The sequence below is a fragment of the Odocoileus virginianus genome, chromosome 5 (assembly GCF_023699985.2).
Source record: "Odocoileus virginianus isolate 20LAN1187 ecotype Illinois chromosome 5, Ovbor_1.2, whole genome shotgun sequence".
NCBI classification, from domain to species: domain Eukaryota; kingdom Metazoa; phylum Chordata; class Mammalia; order Artiodactyla; family Cervidae; genus Odocoileus; species Odocoileus virginianus.
This window is the reverse complement of record NC_069678.1, coordinates 60,363,130-60,380,408: the sequence shown is the minus strand read 5'-3', so window position 1 is coordinate 60,380,408 and position 17,279 is coordinate 60,363,130. Positions and strand designations below refer to the sequence as shown.

At 40.5% G+C, this 17,279-nt stretch overlaps 1 long non-coding RNA gene across 1 annotated transcript in view; it reads left to right on the top strand.

Annotated features, from left to right (window-relative positions):
- LOC110127517 (uncharacterized) overlaps window positions 1–16,675 on the top strand; it is a 43,556-nt gene extending 26,881 nt beyond the window's left edge. The window contains exon 5 of the long non-coding RNA XR_011487834.1: window positions 14,751–16,675. This is a non-coding gene — a long non-coding RNA (uncharacterized lncRNA). The remainder of the gene's footprint in view (window positions 1–14,750) is intronic.
- The last annotated feature ends 604 nt before the right edge of the window (window positions 16,676–17,279 follow it).

Sequence of the window (17,279 nt, the reverse complement as noted above, 5' to 3'; positions counted from 1 at the left end):
GTCGCCCCCTTCTCCTGCCCTCAATACCCTGCTAGTGTTGGCAAAACAACGCAACCAGAAATGTGTTCAGGGAACTGTCTCCAGCTTGCGTACTGGTTAAAGATCTCTGTCCTCACCAGCACTTTTTATTGTCCATCTTTTTTAGGTTTTTAGTAGTATCACACTCTAGTTTTAATTTACATCTCCCTATTCTTGCCCAGGAAATCCAATGGACAGAGGAGACTGGCGGGCTACAGTCCACTGGGTCACAAACAGCTGGACATGATTCAGTGACTGAGCATGCACGAAATGGTTAATGATGTTAAGCAATTTTTCAAGCTCTACTTTTCAATGACTATATCTGTATCTATTGGGTGGGCCAAAAGGTTCATTTGGGTTTTTCTGTAACATCTTACGGAAAAATCAGAGCAAAATTTTTTGGCCAACTCAATATATCTACATCTCCTTTGGTGAAGTGACTTGAATATATGTATGACCAAGTCTTTTATCAGATACATGATTTGCAAACATCTTCTATTAGGCTGCAGACTGTCTTTCCATCCTCTTAACAGAATTTTTCAAAGATCACCTGTCTTAAAATTTGATGAAATCTAAATTGTCAATTTTTTATTTTTGCATATTATGCTTTTGATGTCATACCTAAGAAGACTTTGCCTAACCCGAGGTCATAAAAATCTCCCGTGTTCCAGAGGTTTAGAGGTTGTGTTGTTTTAGGTTTTAAATTTACATCTATGATTCATTTGGAGTTATTTTTTTGTATATTGTACACAACGCACCAAACTTCATTTTCTTCATATGGATATTTACTTGCTCCATTACCACTTGTTGAAGATTATCCTTTCTCCACTCATTTCCTCTGTGCCTCATCAAAAATCAGTTATCGTATACACGTGGTCTATTTCTGGACACTCTGTTTTGATCCACTGATCAATTTGCCTATAATGGTGCCAGTATGGTACTGTTTTCATTACTGTAACTTTATAATAAGTTCAAAATCAGGTAGCCCTACTCCTCCAACTTGACTCTTCTGTTTCAAAGTTGCTTGGGCTATTTTGAGCCATTTGCATTTCCGTTTGAACTTCACAGTCAAATGCTCACTTCTACAGAAACTGCTCCGGGAGCCCACCCTTCTTCTCTCCCCGCTGTGCCACACCTGGACTCTGGGAGATAACTCGGCTGAAGGAGGACACACCTCATCTATTTCTCATATCTCACGTAGCACTGTCCTTCACTGTTTGATGTCCAGTGCCTTGAAAACACCATTTCACATATTTTGCCTTTTTTCCTTTTGGTTGTTTCAGGCAGAAGGGTAAATCTAGTTCCTGTAGCCCCATCTTAGCCATCAGCAGACTTGTGGTTACAATTGTTTGTTATCTTTTAGATTAACACACTCAACTCTGTACAGAAAAGACATCATGTCGGAAATAACTTCAGCATACTCTTGACATCAGAAAATGTATGAGACACAGATGAAACACCACTGGCTCTGAATTGATAACTGTTTATATGGTGATGAGTATAATGAAACTAATTATACTTCAAAAAAGAAAAAGGTTTTTGTATGGACTCGACATTTTCTATAAAAATTTCCAATGCAAAGGTATTAATATCTGCCTGTCTCATGATATTATTGTGAGGATTAAATGTGGAATTATATGTAAAGTGCTTAGCACTATGCTTAGAACTTAATGAAGAGTAGCTATTAATACTACATAATGGTATGAAAGCAGCCAGCAAAGATATACAAAAGTCTGAGCTAAAAATCTTTCATAAAGAGAATTACTTGGTGGTCCAGTGGTTAGAGTTTGTGGCTTTCACGCTTGGGCCTGGGTTCGATCCCTGGCTGGTAACTAAGACCCTGCAAAACATGAGGCAAGGCCGAAAAAAAAACCTTTCATAAACAACTGATAAAAGGTTCTTCCTTAAGTATGGTTGCAGCAGTGCTCTCTGGGGCGAAGGAGATTCAGTTTGGGTATCTCCCCCTATTGGGTATCTCCCCCTACAGGAAGTCTCCTAAACCCAGCAACTAAGTTCAGCGCCTTCTCTCTGAAGTGCCATAACATCGTTTTCCAAGCACTCCCAAAGCACTTACACATAGTCTGATGGCTCTCCGTTTGTGTGTCTGCCTCACATCTCCTGATATCTCCTTACATTCAATCCATGGGATTCTGCAGGCACGAGTACTGGAGTGAGTTGCCATTTTCTATCCCAGGGGATTTCCCTGGCCTAGGGATTGAACCCATGTCTCTTCTGTCTCCTGCATTGGCAAGCAGGTTCTTTTCCACTAGCACCACCTGGGAAACCCCAAGTTCACTAAAAGAAATGGGTATTTTTTTCAGTTGGGTTTCCCAGGTGGCACAGTGGTAAAGAATCTGCCGGCCACTGCAGGATATGCAGGGGACACAGGTTCAATTCCTGGGTTGGGAATATCCTGTGGAGAAGGAAATGACAACCCACTCCAGTATTCTTGCCTGAAAAATTCCATGAACAGAGGAGCCTGGCAGGCTACAGTCCATGGGGTCATAAAGAGTGGGACATGACTGAGTAACTGAGCACACATTTTTTCAATGAATTATACTACCACGAAGCTCGGCACCTCTCCAGTCCTTCTCCAAAGACCTCCTCCTGAGTGGTGGCTTCTCTGAGCCAGGCAGCCAGAGCTTGGGGTGACAGGAAGGAGATGATGCCAAGGGAGGGGCACTGAGGGTGGGCACAGACCTGCCCGTTGCTGCCCTCACACCAGTCAGAGCCCTGCATCCTCTTAGCCCACATGCAGTCTGAGCTAGGTGAAACATTCAATCAAGAAGTGAAGGAACTTAGAACCGTGGAATGAATGTTAGTACTGGAAGGGCCATTGAGATCGTTGAACTTTGCAGTTTGTTCAAATTTTCTTCTGAAAGAGAGTAACATTCTTAAAAACCAACCAAAAGACAAAAAAAGAAAAAAATAGAAAGGGTTTTGTTTTCTATCCGCATAACTGACATGGAACTATTCTGGTTGAAAGGGCTGGAAGGAACGGTCCTTTTCTTTTTTTCCAAACTTAAAACTTTTTATTTTGTATTGGGGTATATCCAGGTGGTGCTAGTGGTAGAGAACCTACCTGCCAATGCAGGAGACTCAAGAGACTCGGATTTGATCCCTGGGTCAGGAAGATCCCCTGGAGGAGGGCATGACAACCCCTTCCTGTATTCTTGCCTGGAGAATACCGTGAACAGAGGAGCCTGGCCAGCTACCGTTCATGAGATTGCAAAGTCAGACATGACTGAAGCAACTTAGCACACGCAGCACACATAGTGAACTAGGGGGGCTCCCCAGGGGGCTCCAGTGGTAAACAGCCCTGGAGAATCCCGTGGGAGAGGAACCTGGTGGGCTACCGTCCACTGGATCGCAAAGAGTTGGACACGACTGAAGCGACTTAGCACACAGCCAGTTAACACCGCTGTGGTAGTTTCAGGTGAACAGCAAAGGGAGTCAGCCATACGTACACATGTATCCATTTTCCCCTAAACTCCTCTCCCATGGGAGGAACAGTCTTTCTCTCATTCCCATTTTGCCTATCCTCTAAATACACACACACACACACACACACACACACACACACACTTTGTCAGTTGAAGGCATCTCTCAAGAATTCTTAGGTCACTGACAAACAATAGCACAATTTGAAAATCATTGCTCAAGTTGAACATTTTCACTTTGAAGAAAGTTATAAGGGGATGTTGCTTCTGGGAGCCAAAGCCTAGAATTCCTGGCTTCCTCTCTTTCTTTTAATTAATCGACACTGCCGCTCTTTACAAAAACGACAAAATTCTCCGTAGATGTGTCCATCTTTGGAGTGTCAGAGCTGTAGAAATCTTCCCAGTGTGGATCCAGTTTTAGCAGAAGTGCTGCTGGAAAAATCACTGCCTTGAGGAATTAATCAGAGGAAAGGATGAACAGGCAGAACAAGAGGATTTTTAGGATGGTGAAAAATATCCTGCATGATATTATCAGGATGGACACATATTATTATACATCTGATGAAATGAACAGCAGAATGAGCAACACTGAATCCTAATGTAAACTTGAGACTTTAGGTGATCTTGATGTGTCCATGTAAGTTCATCAATTGTAACGAATGTACCACTTTGGTAGGGAATATGTTGATAATCGGAGGCAATGCATGTGTGGGGGCTTCCCAGGTGGCACTAGTGGTAAAGAACCGGCCTGCCAATGCAGGAGACACAAGAGATGCAGGTTCAAACCCTGGGTCCGGAAGATTCCCTGGAAAAGGGCCTGGCAACTCACTCCAGTATTCTTACCTGGAAAATTCCACTGAGAAAGGATCCTGCTACAGTCTATAGGGTCTAAAGGGCTACAGGGCTACAGTCTATAGGGTCACTAAGAGTTAGACCTACTGAAGCTACTTAGCATGCTTATATGCATGTGTGGAGTAAAGGATACATAGGACATCTCTATGTCTTAATTTTGCTGTCAACCTAAATTGCTCTAAAAAGATAAGTTGTTAAAAGTTGTTTAAAAAAAAAAAGGATGGTCAGAAATGTTTTCAGCTTTTCTCAGAAAGAAAAGTCTGCATGATGTCCAGATTGCGGTGGTTTGAAAAGCAGAGAGAGAAAAATCTCTGTTAGAAGGCCCCAAAGCATCAGAAGCTGCAGTGTGTATTTGTGAGTGGTTTTATGGCACCACCCAGTGGCAGAAAGCAGAATTGTCACCAACGCTCAAAAATAAGATTCAAGAATGCTTACTTTATAAAAAATTTTCAATCAACAAATATTCATTTGAAAACATCTAAATATGTCTGACTTTACTCTATCCACTGGGAGTATAGCAAATGTTATTTACAAAAACCTAAACACTGATTTCAGAAATATCTGTCCATCTTATTTTTATAGGAATCCCTAATCAGCTGTCTGCACTACAAAAAGGTCAGCCAGGCCTCTAAGGTTGCTAAAACAGATCTCCCTCCTAACTCCTTAACCTACAGTGACTGCAGGCTTTCTCAGAGTCTACAAAATTGAGAACTTTTAAACCCCAAGCTTGTGGTGTGGACATTTGTGGGGAAGCAAGACTTTTACAAAAATTCCCTTGTAATATTACCAACCAGATGATATTAGTTTAAGAAAGCTTTCTTGAGTCTTGGGGAGTAAGGCATCTAGATTTGGTTCATTCCCATGGAATCCTGAAAACAGGTAAACTGTTATGTGTTCAGGACACAAAAAGTATTTGATCAACTGGTAAATTTTCCTTCCTTCCAACGTATCATTCCACTTTGTGAGTGCTGATCAGATTCAAGTTGGAAGGAACTATGGCTTGAACCCAAAATAAGCAGGGAAGATGTCTTTGATGGACTCCCTGGGTTGCTTGGACAGGCCAAAGAGTCTGCTTCTAGTAGAGCTCTTACTCTGCCATTTTCTTTGGATTTTTTTCTGAGTCTGATTCATAGACCATTGAATAAATCTGAAAAGTTTCTTCGTTCCTAGTAATCAGTTATAATTTTTTTTAAAAATTGGTTTTCAGTTGCATAAATAACTTGGAAAAGTCATTTCATCCCTCTGACCTTCATTTCTTTCTTTAGAAAAATAGTGTGAAATAATCAGAAAGAGATAATTAGAAAACATGTTATATTCCTAGAGAATATATGCAGAAATTTTTAGAGTTTCAGACAATCCACACTCAGCCTGCCTGGAAAGCTACTTTATCAAAGAAAGGTTTGGTTTTCAATTTCTGGGAATATGATCAACTAGTTACATTAAAGGGCCTTCCAGATAAAATATAGTTAGAAGATGAATTACACTAACACAGTAAACTAATGTCCATGTATTGCTGCACTTATTAGAGTGAAGGAAATTCCTGAGGGTCAAAGAACTAAGTGAACAGTAATAGTAACAGCTAGCAGGAATTAAGTGAGGAGAGGAGGGAGCTCATCTCATAAGATGAGATGGCCTGGAAGGAAATGTTCACATCCTTGTAACCAACATGCCCAACATAGACTCTTGAGATTCTTGTAGATTTCATTCAATAGAATATAATCCACAATTTAAACACACACACAAGAAATAATTGAGAGGCAGCAGAAACAATAAAGTGCTTCCCAGGTGGCACTAGTTGGTAAAGAATCTGCCTGCCAATGCCGGAGACACAGGAGATGGGGTTTTGATCCCTGGGTGGGGAAGCTCCCCCAGAGAAGGAAATGGCAACCCACTCCAGTGTTCTTGCCTGGAGAATCCCATGAACAGAGGAGCCTGGTGGGCCGAATCCATGGGGTTGGAAAGAGTTGGACAAGATCGAGCAGCACCAGAAACAATAAATAGAAGACTTAGACATTCCAAAAACTTCAGATGGAATGATCTGATGAAACTGTGAAATAAGCATGTGTAAAATGTTCGAAGAAATAAGAGAGAAAATAAAAACTGAGAAACAAAAAATTGAACATTAAAAAAAGATAAGACAGGTTTTAGAACTAAGTAAGAGTAGTAGATTTCAAATACACACACATATCTCAGTGGCTGAATGGAACAGAAAATTAAACAGATCTGAAGAGGCAATGAGTTGGAAAATATAACTTGAAGGAATTACCTGTAAGGTAGTCTAGAGAGAAAAAGAGGTTATATATATAAATAGAAGACCAAGAGATACAGATCATGGAAAGTAAATTTTAACATAACTAATTGGAGTCATGGAAGTAAAAATTGGTATGCAAGTGGGAGGGAGCCTTAAAACATAGCCATTGAGAGGGTGGACCCTGCAGTCACATGGCCAGAACTCACAAGCTGGCTCTCCCATTTCTCAGCTTTGTGATTAGAGATAAGTATCGTAAGCTCATTGCAACTATTAAGTATGGACAATAAGAGCTTCTGTGGTGTTGTAAGCATTAAATTAGTTATTACACATTAAACACTTAGAATATTGCTTCACATAAAAAAATTTTTTTTAAATCTTGCCCAGTAATTCATAATTTTTTTCAGCCAAAGACACGAAAGTGTTGTAACTATTTGATCCTCTGAATCTCGTTACATGTGTGCTCAACTGCTTTAGTCATGTCTGCACTCTTTGTGATGCCCATCAGGCTCCTGTGTCCATGGGATTTCCTAGGCAAGAATACTGGAGTGGGTTGCCATTTATTCCTCCAGGGATCTTCCCGACCCAGGGATCAAACCCTAGTCTCCTGTGTCTCTTGCTTTGGCAAGCAGATTCTTTACCTCTGAGCCATCTGGGAAACAAAGTGACCATGTCCGTTATACAGACCGTAAGAACAACTTAAGAACCAAAGTGTGTCCCCATGAGTAGGAATTCATAGTCTTTCACTAGTATCAATACACACACACACACACACACATATATATATATATATATATATATATATAAAGCATCCAATGTCTTGCATTTTTATCTGGAAGTCAAATGATATAGCTAGGAACAAGCTTAACCTTTGGGGAGAAATGTTTAGTCAAATGCCACAGTTTTTATCCAAGAAGTTCCTTTGCTTCAATTTTTTAACAAATAGATGCCTTCCTCAAAGACTGTGTATTAAACTTCTAGGGCTATTGTAACAAAAACCACAGTCTGAGTGGCTTAAAACATAGGAATTAATTTCCTCACATCTTGAAAGCTTGAGTTGTAAGAACAAGTTGTCGGCAGGGCTGGTGTCTCCTGAGACCTCCTTCCATGGCCCCAGATGGCCCACAGATGGCTGTCTTCTCCATGTCTTTCCACGGTCATCCCTCTGTGCATCGTGTGACCAAATCTCTTAGAAGGACACCAGTAGTATTGGGTTAGGACCTACCCTAATGAGCTCATTTTAACTTAACTAGTCCTTCAAAGACTCAATGCAATCACTTTGAAATACTGAAAGTTAGAACTTGAGCATATGAATTTTGGTTGGACACAACACCACAATTTTGCTTGCCCATAACCAATGGTGCCATACATCCAAGAGAAATAACTTGGCTGGGCTAAATTGGTTGGATCTGACTAAAAGATGAAACTTATTTGAACCTCCACATTGTTCTCATCAGGAGGCTGGATACAGTGGGCTACTCAAAAAAGAATGACACATCCTTAGATTTAAGGAGATGATCAGCCACAAGGGAGAATTTTCTCACAGATTCTTTACTCTGAGTCTTGGAATCTCCCAGATTCCTTGATTCAAAGATAGGTCTTATGTCTTCAATGGATACAGAGGGCCCTGGAAGCCCCATGAAGTAAGGCTGCCCTACAGTTTCTTACCAAGTGAAGGAGGCTAGAAAGTCAACAGATTAAGGTGCTTCACTTGATATCTTAGCGTCCAGTTCTTTAACAAAACCTCATACAGTGCATTTGCCTATGTATGTGTATGTGTGTGTTCTTCCTTTTTCTTTTTTTAATTGTTGTTCAGTTGCTCAGTCATGTCCAACTCATTGCCACTCCATGAACTGCAGCATGCCAGGCTTCCCTGTCCTTCGCTATCTCCTGGAGTTTGCTCAAATTCATGTCCATAGAGTCAGTGATGCTATCTAACCACATCATCCTCTGTCGCCCACTTTTCCTCCTGCCCTCAATCTTTCCCAGTATCAGGGTTTTTTCCAATGAGTTGCTCTTCGCATCAGGTGGCCAAAATATTGGAGTTTTAGCTTCAGCATCAGTCCTTCCATTGAATATTCAGAGCTGATTTCCTTTAGGGCGGATTGGTTTGATCTCCATGCTGTCCAAGGGACTCTCAAGAGTCTTCTCCAGCACCACAATTTGAAAGCATCAGTGGTTGCACTCAGCATTTTTCATGGTCCAACTATCACATTCATACATGACTACTGGAAAAGCCATATCTTTGACTGGACGACCTTTGTCAGCAAAGTGATGTTTCTACTTTTTAATACGCTGTCTAGGTTTGTCATCGCTTTTCTTTCAAGAAGCAAGTGTCTTTTAATTTCATGGCTGCAGTCACACTGTCCACAGTGATTTTGGAGCCCATACTGGGGCAAAATATACATAATATAAAATTTAATTTTGACCATTTTACATGTAAAGCTTAGTTGTATTAAGTACATTAATGCATCATCATCCCCAAGTGAAACTTGATTCTCATTAAACAATAGTTCTCCATTCTTCCCTCCTTGCCTCCAGTCCTTGATAGCCACTATTCTATTTTCTGTCTCTGTGAATTAGGTCAAATTCTATGCAACTCTTTACAGGTAGAATTACATCACATTTGCTGTTTTGTGCTTGGCTTATTTAATTTAAAGTTTGTAAGTTTCATGAATGTTGTAGCATATATTAGAATTTCACTCCTTTGTAAAACCGAATATTATTCCACTGTGGGACTTCCCAGGTAGCACAGTGGTAAAGAATCCACCTGCTGATGCAGGTGATGTGGGTTTGATCCCTGGGTGGGGAAGATCCCCTGGAGATGGAAATGGCAACCCACTCCAGTATTCTTGCCTGGATAATCCCATGGACAGAGGAGCCTGGAGGGCTACAGAGTTAGACATGACTTAGTGACCAAACAACAACATTCCATTTTATGTGTATACCACATTTTATTTATCAACTCATTCATCAACAGACATTTGGGCCTATAGTCTAATAAAAAATATATTTAGTTTTTATCCCTGGTTCTTGGCACAGATCTCCTGATGCATTAGGAATTTCCTGAGTGATAAAAATGTCTTTTGTTATCCACAAGAAGCCCCTTTTGAACACCCCTACATCTATGCTAATTAAATGACCTAGGTAAGGGCCCTAGATAGGGTCGGGATGGGGCTTCCCTGGTGGCTCAGGGCTAAACAATCCACCTGCAATGTGGGAGACACAGAAGATGACGGTTCAGTCCCTAGGTCAGGAGGATCCCCTGGAGAAGGAAATGGCAACCCACTCCAATATTCTTGCGGGAAAATCCCATGGACAGAGGAGCCTGGTGGGCTACAGTCCATGGGGTTGAGAAAAGTCAGACATGACTTAGCACACACACCTGGGGCTGTTCAACAAAAAGAAAAAGTGATTATAGGTGTGGAACTTTCAGCCTGTTCCCCTGCCCACTGGTAAAGGGGGCCGGGCATTAAAACTCCATAAAAACTCTGGAACAACTTGGGAGAGAGCCCTCACCAGAGCCTGAGAGTACTAGTCCTCTGACCTTGGACTTTCAGTCTCCAGAACTAGAAGAAATACATTTTTGTTGTTTATAAGCCACCCAGTCTATGGTAGTTTATTATAGCAGCTCAAGAAGACAAAGACCAGTTCCTTATCTATAAATGGAGATACAATCACAGTCACCACAGGGCATTGTGAAGATTAAATGGTTTACCTGTATATCATCAATTCTAAGAATACTTCATTTTTTTCATGTTATAACAACTGTAAATCAAGATGATCTGTCAGTGAATGGGGCTTCCACTTGGGGATGGCCACACAGTGGTCCTGATGAAGTTGCTATTAATATCTGTTGCTGATGAGCTAAGACTTCTGCTGCTCCACGTGGAGAGTCAGTACATCTGGCATCACTCCAGGTGTCAGGCCACAAGTTGTCTCAGGACTATATTAGAAGCAATATGCATCCCGATTGTTGGAAAATGTTCTTCTTATAAGGTCCAGAAAGCTCCAGTGTAAAAATGAGAATGGCTGTCAGTGGGCTGGAAGAAACCCACGAAACTGGAATTTTGAAGTAGAAACTCTTAATAGTTGGTCTCCAAAGATAAATGAGTTTTAGAAAAATGTTAAATGATCTATTTCACCTGTATCTTCTTTTTTATGTATGAACAATGGTGATCTCTAATTTAAAAAATACATTAAGTGCCATTTTGATTAGTATAAAATAAAATTCAGAATGCAGGAAAGTATTATTCAAATTTAATTAACAGCATATTTTTCTTAGTGGCTCGTAAAATAGTAATTATCTTACAAATGATGTATTAGCATCAATGAAATACGGGTGAATCTTTTAGAATAGTGACTATTTCTAAGTAAAAGAAGTCAGTAGTCATTCTGAAAATCTATATACTGTAGGATTCCATCTATATGAAATTCTGAAAGAGGTAAAACTGTAGAGACAGTAAAAAGATCAGTGGATGCCAGGGTCTAGGTGGAGAGAGCAGGATAAATAGGTGAAGCACAGAGGATTTTTAGAGTAGTGAAACTGTTCTGTTATGGTACTATAACATTGGATATATATCATCATACATTTGACCCAATCCAAAGTACAACACCAAGAGTGAACCCCAATGTAAAATATGAACTTTGGTTCAATTTAGTTGAATACTTAACATTTACGTTCACCAACATGTACCCTCCAGTGGGGGATGTTTACACTGGGGAAGGCATACACACATTGTACATGGGAAATCTCTGTACCTTTGTTTTATTTTGCTGTGAGCCTAAAACTGTTCTGAAAAAATTATATCTACTTAAAAAAAAAAAAAACAACCTGAAGTCCTGGAATAAGCTTAGATTTTTAAGAATATTTTCCTGATCATTTTTTCCCCACTCCATTGTTTTATTCATCCCCTATCAAACACACAAAAAAGTAAATAAAAACATTAGGAGATATTAAAAAACCTCCAGGGTGAGAAGAAAGAGCTCTAAAAAATTCAGAAAAGAAACTGGTGCTGGGTTTGGAAAAGTGGCACTGACTCCTGTCATCATGCCTTCATTTCAGAGAGGTGAATGTAGGGGATGATAGTGCCCTGAGAAATGTGAGGGTGTAAGACTAGTGAAGGCCTGTGCTTCGCTTCCCACTTCTACTGGGAGTCAGGGAGCAGCTGTGGAGTTTGCAATTTCATCATGGTTATGGGAGAAGAGAAAAGGTGCAGTGTGAGGATCCCAGGCCAATGGTCCAGAGGGGTCCTCTGAGCTCCTGCACTCAGTGAGAAGAGCAATGTTCCTGGTGTAGCCAAGAGGATTGTGCATGTGACACTGAAAGTCAGAGGCACTAGGGGTACCTGGGGGCCAAGACAGTTCCTGCATCTTGCTGTGTCAGGAGGCTCTGAGGAACCACAGAGACCTGGGTGCCATATCAGAGGGGAAAAGACTGAGGAAAAAGTGCAGGGACAATACTTTCCCTAATCATCTAAGAAAGCCAAAGATGTCAAAATTTATCTGAGTTGGTAACATGTGTCCTGTTACTGATGGAGCAGGGACTTGAGGAAGAAACTAGGTTTAGTTCTAAGGGAAAATTTTTTACTTTCTATACATATCTAAGTATGTGGCTTGAAAATTCTTACCTGCTCTGTGCATAAATCCTTAGATATATTCTTATTTGGAGGAATTATGGATGAGGAGCAGTGTGCTTGGTCGCTTCAGTCGTGTCCAACTCATTGCGACTCCATGGACTGCAGCCTGCAGGGTTCCTCTGTCCATGGGATTTCCCAGGCAAGAATACTGAAGTGGGTTGCCATTTCCTTCTCTGGGGGATCTTCTCTACTCAGGGATCAAACACGTGTCTCTTCAGTTCAGTTCAGTTCAGTTGCTTAGTCGTGTCCAACTTTTTGCGATCCCATGGACTGCAGCACTCCAGGCTTCCCTGTCCATCACCAACTCCCAGAGCTTGTTCAAACTCTTGTCTATCAAATCGGTGATGCCATTCAACCATCTCATCCTCTGTTGTCCCCTTCTCCTCCTGCCTTCAATCTTTTCCAGCATCTGGGTCTTTTCCAGTAAGTCAGTTCTTCACATCAGGTGGCCGAAGTACTGGAGCTTCAGCTTCAGCATCAGTCATTCCAATGAATATTCAGGACTGATTTCTTTAAGATTGACTGGTTTGAGCAATCCCACTTCCGGGCATACACATAGAGGAAACCAGATCTGAAAGAGACACGTGCACCCCAATGTTCATCACAGCACTGTTTATAATAGCCAGGACATGGAAGCAACCTAGATGTCCATCAGCAGACGAATGGATAAGGAAGCTGTGGTACATATACACCATGGACTATTACTCAGCCATTAAAAAGAATTCATTTGAATCAGTTCTAATGAGATGGATGAAACTGGAATTATACAGAGTGAAGTATGCCACTCTGTGGCATAAAGACCAATACAGTATACTAACGCATATATATGGAATTTAGAAAGATGGTAACGATAACCCTATGCCACTCTGTGGCATAAAGACCAATACAGTATACTAATGCATATATATGGAATTTAGAAAGATGGTAACGATAACCCTATATGCAAAACAGAAAAAGAGACACAGATGTACAGAACAGACTTTCGGACTCTGTGGGAGAAGGCGAGGGTGGGATGTTTTGAGAGAACGGCATCGAGATGTGTATACTCTCAACAGTGAAACAGATCACCAGCCCAGTTTGGATGCATGAGGCAAGTGCTCAGGGCTGGTGCACTGGGAAGACCCAAAGGGATCGGTTGGAGAGGGAGGTGGGAGGGGTGATCGGGATGGAAACACATGTAAATCCATGGCTGATTCATGTCAATGTATGGCAAAAACCACTACAATATTGTAAAGTAATTAGCCTCCAACTAATAAATAAAAATAAATAAAAAAAAAAGAAATTATACATATGAAAAAAAAAGAAGATTGACTGGTTTGATCTCCTTGCTGTCCAAGGGACTCTTTAGAGTCTTCTCCAACACCACAGTTCAAAAGCATTAATTCTTCGGTTCTCAGCTTTCTTTATAGTCCAACTCTCACATCCATACATGACTACTGGATAAACCATAGCTTTGACTAGACAGACCTTTGTCAACAAAGCAATGTTTCTGCTTCTTAATATGCTGTCTAGGTTGGTCATAGCTATTCTTCCAAAGAGCAAGCATCTTTTAATTTCATGGCTGCAGTCACCAGCTGCAGTCATTTTGGAGCCCCCCACCAAAAATTAAGTCTTCTGAGGCTTCTGGTACTCTACTTCCCCTTTTTTATCCCCAAATTTATAATAAAATTTTGCTTGAGTGTTCAGTCCTATGTCACCTGGAATAAGAGCATATGAAGTGAGAGGTCCAGTATCCTTGCTTGGACAGGAGTGTGAAAGCATTGTAGGTCAGCATGGAGAGTCAGGGACAATCTGTGACTGACCCCAGAGGGAAAGATGGATCTCTGGGACAGGCTTGTGCTTCTTCTCCAGTCACCCATCACTGCTGAAGGAGTCTTCTTTTGGTTCCAACCTAGAAAGCTATGGATTTTATATTTACTGAGAAAGGAAGTTTTTCATTTGTGTTTAACTTTCATTCATTTAAACAGAGGAATTCTCTATGCCAGATAACAGGCTAGGGATGCAGAGAGAGAGGAGAGCGAGGAACCCAGTGAGAAGAGAAAAGCATTAGTTCAATAATTGACTAATAAGCACAGTTACATCATGGGGTAAGTGCTACCGCGTTATCACAGTTACGGTGTAACAGGTTCCCCCGACCACCCCGTTTGCTTCACTGTGATGCTCTTTACTACCTGGTAGCAAGTGTGTGTGTGTGTGTGTGTGTGTGTGTGTGTGTGAGTGCACATGCGCATGTGAGGATCTGCACGTGAGAATACAATCTCAGTCCTTTATCTTAACTAATATCTTTGCCTAGATGCAAAAGGATTTCCTTAGTCCAAGATTTGCTATCTCACAAATGGAAAGGTATGCATTTCTCATTCTATGAGCGAGAAAGACTGTGAATTCTCTTTCAGATTACTCTCTGTATCAACAAGATCTGATTACATCACAAATCACCTAAGAGCAAGCCCTCTACCTAAGATTATTTTCTCTTGAGATAACATATACTTCTTGTGAGTTACAAGGTTAACGTCTTTGACCTGTTAACATAATTTTTGATCTTTCTTCTTACAGAATAATAATCCTGGCAGGATACTGTTCAGAAACATCTGACCTCCGCATAAACTAGGTTATCCGACTTTGTCTAGGGCATTAGTTATAGGCATTGCTAATAAACAATGCCTGCGAATCTAAAGACTGTATCATTGAAAGAGGATCTAGAGACTCCACCTGGAAACACCCAAACTTGATGATTCAACTATTTGTCTGTTTGATTCTGTTGGTTCAGTTATTTATTCATGAAAATGTACACAGCGTCACCTACCATGCATGCCATATGATGGTAAAGAGAAATGTTCTGGTGTTGTTCACAATCTAGCTGACTCTTTATTGTAAACATATAAACAGTCAGTGTTTACTAGCTGTGACATTCAAGAGATACATTCTTCTTCTTGTACACATTGCTTCTGTCCTAACAATGTACTACTGCCACTGCTAAGTCACTTCAGTCTTGTCCGACTCTGTGCGACCCCATCCCTAGGATCCTCCAGGCAAGAACACTGGAGTGGGTTGCCATTTCCCTCTCCAATGCATGAAAGTGAAAAGTGAAAGTAAAGTCGCTCAGTCATGTCCGACTCTTCGCGACCCCATGGACTGCAGCCTACCAGACTCCTCTGTCCATGGGATTTTCCAGGCAAGAGTACTGGAGTGGGGTGACATTGCCTTTTCCGACTAACAATGTAAGAGGTCTGTTATTCAGCAGTTGATTGCAAGTTTCCCAGTTACTCTTGATGATGGAGAAGAACACAGAGAAACAGGATTCTTTACCTTATTACTGACTCTCCCTTGTGTGGGATAAGCGGGTCCACAGGTGCTCTGGGAACCCATTAAAATAAAAGCACACTTATGAAAAGTGCAGTCAAAAGAAAGAACTGTATTTCTTAGCATATGACCCAGTCTTCAACTTGTTGTTCTATTCATCTCGAACTGATTTCTAACAGGAGAGTTCATGGAAATAGTATCAGAAATGCTCATCTCAGCACAGATGCTGGCAAAATTCTCCCCATACAGAACTCGACTCTAATTGAATAAAATTAACCCTGAGCTGAGAAACTTGCGATTTCCTGGAAAGTCTTTAATGTTGGAACTTGAGATCCAATTCCACTGCATTTAACTGCATGTTAATAGTGTTTTGTTTCAATGGGATGAATCTTAAGTGCTGTTGGCTTAGTTTTTGAGAGTTTCTTGAGTGTTCTTAAGCCTTGGAATGGTGCTCAGAAAAATCTGTCTTTAGTGTGCTGGATGGAATCTTGATAAAAAAGCCAACACACTTAAACTGCTTTTATTGAAATTTAATATCAAGTTGAAAATAGACTATAGATGGAGTGTCATGCCTTGTTCTGGGTATTGTTACTTCAACAGTGATGCTGACAGTTCTAAAATGTAAGGTACAGGAAGTGTCACCCAGGAAGGAATCTAGAAAGAAAGTTTCACAAATGATTGTTGAGACAATACTGGACATTTTCCCCGAAGAAATGAAGATTCCAGGTTGATGAAGATGTCAGGAGGAAGGAAAAACAGAGTTACAAAGAACTGGTTTTCTCCAAAAGGCTACATAAAGACTACATAAAGGAGGGAGTTTCTAGTAGGCAAAGTTGGGGATCTAAAATTAGAGGAAAAAAACCAGGGGTATTCAAATATAGAAAGGATTGACCCTCAAAACAGAATCCATCCCAAGCTCTTATATTCCATTTGAAGCTAGGAACTCCATTCCCTATAATCTGTAAAACCAGAGGAAGTAAATCTGATTTAGGTACAGAAGGTTAACGTATTAGACTTGGGTACACCTGAGTGTACACCCCTATAACTTCTTGGGTATAAATATGAGTAAGAAATGTACTTTATCTGAACCTGAGTTCTATAATTTTAAAAATAGAAAACATTTTTCTTCTGTATGTTTGCTTTGTAATGAATGAATAAAGTTTCGTATGTCAATGGTCTATTGAAACGTTTGACACATAGAAAGCACTCCTGAGTAACTTGGAGGGTCACTTCCAGTTTTAAGAATCCCAAATTCTGAGAATGGCGCAGGGGGTACAGCATAATTTTTGCTAAATACCTTTTTCTATCTTATATACATTATAGATCTATCTAAGCATGTTACTTATTGGCTTGGAGTACACTGTGTTCAAATCTGTGACCAGAGTTTCTGAAATCAATGTGAGATTACTTGGGAGATGTTTAGTGTTCGTGATGTTTAGGATTCATGATGTGTTCATGAATGTTTAGATGTTTAGTGTTGATGATGTTTAGATGTTTAGGATTCATGAGTGAGCTCCAATTAGGATGGCTTGTTTGGCTTTGACTTCAGTACTGGGGTAAGGGGTGGGGGAGGAGAATCTCACAGTACTTTACTGCTTCTTGGGATGTCAGGGTTTGTGTTTTGGATTTCCTATAAAATAGCTCAATTGGACAAGTCATTTCGCCTCTGAGAAACTCAAATTCTTTATCACTAAAACAAGGATGTTGATTAGATAATCATTAAAAACATCCCTATTTATAAAAGTAATAGGATTTTACTATATGACCAACTCTGTCAATACT